General features: G+C 38.3%; 1 long non-coding RNA gene across 1 annotated transcript; it reads right to left on the bottom strand.

The window, feature by feature from the left end:
- Positions 1-336: 336 nt before the first annotated feature.
- LOC142166289 (uncharacterized) lies at positions 337-2590 on the bottom strand. Its single transcript, XR_012696566.1, has 2 exons — positions 2263-2590; positions 337-969 (listed from the first exon to the last, which is right to left on the bottom strand). It is a non-coding gene; the product is annotated as an uncharacterized LOC142166289 (long non-coding RNA).
- Between the last annotated feature and the right edge of the window lie 2300 nt (positions 2591-4890).

Raw genomic sequence — 4890 nt, 5'->3', positions numbered from 1 at the left:
AAGCAACTAGGGTTCAAGTAGGGTAATTACTCTCTCGAGGTTTAACCCGTTAATTGGGACTATCATTTCTCATGAGTCCATCCCAATTCCATGTTAGGTCAATTTTGGGGTCATAGACTCTCTTTCTCAAGAAGAGCTAAACCCACAAAGCTTGAATCAGTGTTTGCAACCACCAATTCTAGATTAAAACATAAAATCAACCCAAATATCAAACACCCATAGTCAATCTAACATTAAATGGCAACACCCATTAATTACCCACACTAGGATTGAGCCACAACCCTAGCTAATGGGTTTAGCTACTCATGCTTGAAGAAGAAAATAAAGAAATAGATGAAGAACTAAGCATATTAATTAATTGCTAAAATTAAACTACAAGAATCTATTGTAAATGTAAAGCAAAAGTGACAAAGATGGCTACAAAATTTGTTCTTACGAGCGCAGCTCTTGTCTGATATATCTCATTACCTAAAATAATGGTAAAATGTTCTATTTATACTAGGCTGGAAAAACTGGACAAAAATACCCCTGCGGGGTCAGTGCGGGCCGCACTAAATGGACCGTGGCCGCACTGGGCTCTTTGACTTTGACTTGGGCCTCTCTGAACTTGGACTCCGGGAACCGCGTAGAATGGACCGCGGAGGGAGCTGGCGCGGTCCGCGCAATCACGACCACGGACCGCATGGCGTTGGCTTGCAAACTTTCTTCTCTCTAAATCTCATGACCGCGGACCACACAAAAGAGTAGTGCGGCCGCGGAGCCTTCACCGCGGACCGCAAGATGTGTACCGCGGCCGCATTGCCTCTATCCTGGTTTACCAACTCTCTGAACCACCTAGTGTGGCCACATTCATCTTTGTGTGGTCCGCACCAGTCCTTCTTTCCTTAGGATTCTTGGTCTTTGATACTTGAGCAGATTTCACTCCTTTTTGAGCCAATCTTTGACATTTCGTCACTTTGTCGATCAAACCTACGATCAAACACAACTTGTGAGCCTTTTAGGACTATTTTGTAACAATATATGATCAAAGCATAGGCATGTAGGGGCATAAAACACGTTAAAATCCTAACTTATCAATCGCTACCACCTCCTTTTTTACCACCCGAGGGGGTATATAAGGGAGTTTTTCCAATTAAAGTGATATTATTCGAAATGGGATTATTTAATTTATGAGAGTCACCACTTGGAATAGTTTATTTGGTGTCCCAAGTCACCGTTTATTTTAAAATCCCAAATTGAGGAAGCTTTTATTTATTAAAGTCTGCGAACCAGAAATTCTAGATAAAGAATTCTATTAACCCGGGAGAAGGTGTTACGCATACCCGGATTCCGTGGTTCTAGCACGGTCGCTTAGTGATTATTACTTGGCTTAAATTGTTTAACTACTCATCTTTAGAACCTATGTGCATTAACCTATTAACCGCTTTTAATTGCTTGATTATTCGTAATTAAAGAATTGAGTTACGCGTACATACACTCTTTTCTTTCGGTGCATCAAAGATCATGTCATGCGAACGTGTCCACAATTTGTAACGCTTTGTTTATTTTATTAAGAAAAGTTTGGTTGAAGTTGCGCGAACGCATCCCTCAAGTTACCTTTTTTTAGAATTAAATTCGCAATTATGTTACGCGAACGTATACATAATCACAATAATAGTCTAAGTCGGTCCTAAAGCAAACTACGAGTGTTCATAATTTGCTTGTTTTTAGTGTTTAAACCCTTACGAACCAATTAGGTCACAAGATGCCAACTTCTACCTTCTTTAAATTCATGAACTGGCGTCCAAATCCACACTAGATCTCTTTAATACAAATTTCAACGATAAATGGCCAAACAAACCTAGGAGATGGGGGGAGGGGAAATACAAGCACTTAAAAATATATTTTATTTAATTCCTTCAAAGCCACAGAACCAATAATAATACCAAGGGAACAGATCTACAATGTAAGAGGAAGGGAAGTGCGTGAATGCGAAACAGTCAAATATTTGTACCAAAACTAATCAAATATGGAAAGATCTAATCATAATAAATCATGCCATATCCCACTTAAATGCAAAACAAGAAAAACTCCTAATTAAAATACTGCAAAGACTTTATGAAGCTGATTTTTGGAACTTACTTCTTTTAAATTCTAATATAAGCTAAGAATTTCATATCCCTTTAAGCCATGAGGCTCAAACCCATTTTAATGGCTTTTGTTATATTTCAATCACACCAAAATAAAATAAACAATAAAAAATAAAGCAGGGGAGGGATAAACCTTAAATTGCCTTTAAACTTTTAGAAGAAAACAACAGTTACACTGATAGAAGCAACCCGCAGCTATGATCGGATTTCAAATCGGACAGAAATCTCGAACACGAACCAGGACGGAATCTCGAATCGGCATGTGAACCTCGATTCAACTGAACTCCATTTTTAGAACCAAAATCCGAAATTGGAAGTGAAGAAGATAGAACATTGTTTGGAAGTGAAGAAGGCAGAACCTTTTGGTCTGGAAGCGGCAATAAATTTATGAGAAAGCGGGCAAATGTGGTGTTCTTCTAAAATTGAACTTTTCATGGGTTAGCAATTCCATGGCTCATCCCTGAACCTTGACTTATTAGTCATACATGGTGGCGGACAAACAACTGAAATCGCCGTTGATTTGCAGATGTTGTTCTTGATGAAGGGAGGGCTCTTACTTTTGTTTTAAAAAAGAGAGTGAGGATTGGAATTGGGGTTGAGTCTTTTGGAGATTAGAAAGGTGGGGTGGCTGCTCCTTTCTTTTGTTGAAGACCAAAGGTGTCGTTTTCAGCTTTTTCCAATTAGGAAAATAGGAATTGAAAAGGTCCCCAAAAATGGCTAAAGCTCGATGGTCAGGGAGGTGTCCTTGTTTATTAGGAGTCTGCCGCTATCATCTAGGTCTTAGAGGTGTAGGTCTTTTTTATAGTCTAAGTCTAGGGTTTTAGGAGTATTAAACTTGGGTTATTATGGGCTAGGTCCGAAAATTAGGCCTAAAAATGGGTTGTTTGAGCCCAAATTTATTCTTTCTCGGTAAACGAAAATAAAAATACGACCTCATTTACTAATTAATCTTACTTTATAAAATAACTATTAAAATAAGACTAACCTTTAAAACAAACCTATTTTTTTTTTGATATTTTCAAATATCATATAAAAATAAAAATAACGTACTATTTTTGTATATTTTTTAGCTTTATGAAAGGTATATCAAAATAAAAATATTTTTTTTGTAATTTTTATTTTTGTGTCGAAATAAAGTAAAAGAGTCAAAATTAGTTGAAATAACTATATTACGCCTAAACTAATATTTACATGCTAAAATATGTAAAATCTTGGGGAGGGTCAAAAATCACATGTCTACAGCTGCCCCTCTTTGACTGGAAACGCGAAGAGTTTTGAGACAAAGAACGACGAGACAAGTTTTTTGACCCGACCCTTATTTATAGAGACCAAATGCTAAGAGAAAGGAGAATTTGACCGAGCCCTGGTATCTAAGCTGCCTACATATCCTTGGCTATAAAGGAATCGGGCCACATGTAGTTCAAAATTAGGAAGAGTGATGGAGTACTGAAGTGGAGAGCCGATTGAGGTGCCGTTCCATCGAGGTTCCAGTCCGCGGTCCCGTTATTACATCAAAATCAAAATTAAAAAGACTAACTAAACCTATCAGCTACGAGTTACAAGATTCCTATCTATGAGTTTTCTAAACCTTGATCTTGAGTCTTGGTTGGTTCTTCATGCGGACTCTGATATGAATCTTGATGCTTGTTAGCTGCAGGTGCTGGTTCTTTCTTCTGCAGCTTTTCGGATCAAGGAGGGACATGCGAAGCTTGTGACTTCAATCATATCTTGAGCAGTACGCATCTTTTCTTCGTATCTACACTTAGAGTTCACTTCTTTTCTTATTCTTCTTTTCTTTTATTTGGGTTGAGACTTCTTCTTTAGGTCATTTCAAACCTTGTGTCTCACGGTGAAAACCTATTCAAGCAGCAAAGCAAACAAACGAAATTTTCCACCTCAGTTTTCACTAGGAAAATTTCGTGAGTTATTGTAACAAATATCTAAACAATTTCTTTATTCAAAGCAGTAAAAGTCAGAATGGTATATCCTTGGGAAAAAAAGATTAGGGAGTGGAACCCTATATCTTTAATGAAATCAACCAGGGAGTGGAGACCCTATGTTGGAAAAGAGATTAGAGAGTGGAGACCCTATATCTAAACTAAAATCAACTAGGGAGTGGAGACCCTTTGTTGGAAAAATGAATAGGGAGTGGAGACCCTATGCCTAAAATAACTTCAACTAGGGAGTAGAGACTCTATGTTGGAAAAGTGACTAGGGAGTGGAGACCCTATGTCTAAAAGAACTTCAACTAGGGAGTGGAGACCCTATGTTGGAAAAGTGACTAGGGAGTGAAGATTCTATGTCTAAAATAAAGTCAACTAGGGAGTGGGGAACCTATGTTGGAAAAACAGACTAGGGAGTGGAGACCCTATACTTAATATAAAATTATGGAGTGTAGACCCTATGTCTAAAATGAAATCAACTAGGGAGTGGAGACCCTATGTTGGAAAAACAAACTAGGGAGTGGAGACCCTATGTCTAAAATAACTTCAACTAGGGAGTGGAGACCCTATGTTGGAAAAGCAGACTAGGGAGTGGAGACCCTATATCTAAAAAATAAAATCAACTAGGGAGTGGAGACCCTATGTTGGAAAAGCAGGATAGGGAGTGAAGACCCTATCCCTAAAATAAAATCAACTAGGGAGTGGAGACCCTATATTGGAAAAGCGACTAGGGCATGGAGACCCTATATCTAAAAAAAATCAAATAGGGAGTGGAGACCCTATGTTGGAAAAGCAGACTAGGGAGTGGAGACCAGCCT

The sequence above is a fragment of the Nicotiana tabacum genome, chromosome 11 (assembly GCF_000715075.1).
Source record: "Nicotiana tabacum cultivar K326 chromosome 11, ASM71507v2, whole genome shotgun sequence".
In the NCBI taxonomy this organism is placed as follows: Eukaryota; Viridiplantae; Streptophyta; class Magnoliopsida; order Solanales; family Solanaceae; genus Nicotiana; species Nicotiana tabacum.
Note: the sequence above shows the minus strand (reverse complement) of the source record. Positions and strands in the feature narration are given on the sequence as shown.